Below are 1,738 nucleotides of genomic sequence, written 5' to 3'. Positions count from 1 at the left end.
ATGAATTAATCTTTTCTGTTTCTTATAGCATTATAGTTTTGTATTGTTTGTAATGTGATCAACGTTTGCATAAGTAGTAGATGTGTTAGGAAAGTAACATGTAACATTTTAATTATATTTTGCTAAAATGAACGAAATGAACGATATGACTCGAAAAAAGATTCGTTCATTTTGCTGAACGAGACTCAAAGATCCCAGTCAGTAAAATGATCCGAACTTCCCATCACTACTGTTTACGTACACTATAACGTAAATTAGAAGTGTAACGCAAAAAAATTGGATTTTACGCCTATTTTGAATTTTACTCGAATACAAATACAAATACTTTCCCCCCCTCAACAAATACAAATACAGATACTGATACCGGCTGCTGTGCACACCCTTAATACAGACAAACACAGACAGAGCCAGTTCACAGTGTAATTAAGCACACGGAAAACCGCAATTCACTTACACGCATTGAACCGTGGAGGTCGTACCGAACGGTTCAATATCATATTGAGTATTGTGGCATCCCTAGTGTTAAAGGAATAGTTCACCCAAAAATGAAATTTACGCCATAATTTACTCATCCTCATGCCCTCCTAGGTGTGCATATCTTCCTTTCTTCAGCTGAACACATTTAGACTGTGTAGAAATGAATGTAGATGACCTGCTGCTGATGCTTTTGTTTTCATTCCGAACGTCTTTTCTCCAAAACATGACAGCAAATGCTGGATACTCTCTCTGAAGGATGAAGGTGTGCTCGTGTCCGGGATGTAAAGCATATATTTTGTCAGCTTGCTCAGATTTAAATAATCGTCACATAAATAATATCCCACCATAAACACACTGCTTTCCGACTGCTAACGTCTTTAATTCTGACATAAAACCTGTGTTGCAATCATTAATAGTCAAACATTATACGCCAGAAACTGTCTGACAGTATGGTTTATCGTGAAAGTGACCTATTAGTCAGATATGGTGACCCATACCCGAAATGTGACCTCTGCATTTAACCCATCCAGAGAGTAGTGAACACACGCACAGCAAGTGGTGAACACACGTACACCCGGAACAGTGGGCAGCTATCACTGCAGCGCCCGGGGAGCAAGTAGGGCAGGAGTCTTCAACTAAAATTGCTTGAGGTCCAGTAAACGAACCCTCCTTACCAGCCGAGGTCCGGACAATTAAATACCTAAAAATATGAATAGATGTTTTTTTTATATCTATACGATGGCATAACGATGTCTGACAACAATATAATGAAGGAACATGTGCAAAATGCCCTAATCTCCAAACCTGCACTGAACATACATTCATTTCAACATCAACAACTTTAAAAGAAAACTAAAGTGTTGTTTTCTGCTGAACTGAGATTAACAAATAGCAGCATCAAGTTGTGACTGATCATCCTCTGATAACATTTCAGCTCTTCTTGTGGCTGTTGCAGCTGAAAGGGGGGTTTGTTTAATATTTTCTTTTAGTTCATGTCTTTATTTTCCTTCTAAAAGTGTTTCACAGAAGCCTCCATGCACTCTTTTACTTTTTTCCCATCAGTAAAGGGCTTTTTATGTTTTCCTAAGATCCACTGTATTCTTAGTGAACATTCATATGCTGGTTGTTGGGCGGTAAGTGAGTGAGGGTGGGCCCGTGTAGATCGCTCCTACTGGGCTTTCAGCTAATATATTTTCCGTGTCCTTACCTCGGACTGCTGCGGGTAAGTTTCTTCAAAGTGTCCACGTCTAATTTCATAATG

This window comes from Triplophysa rosa, unplaced genomic scaffold, assembly GCF_024868665.1.
Source record: "Triplophysa rosa unplaced genomic scaffold, Trosa_1v2 scaffold111_ERROPOS1612138+, whole genome shotgun sequence".
NCBI classification, from domain to species: domain Eukaryota; kingdom Metazoa; phylum Chordata; class Actinopteri; order Cypriniformes; family Nemacheilidae; genus Triplophysa; species Triplophysa rosa.
This window is presented reverse-complemented; position numbering follows the sequence as displayed.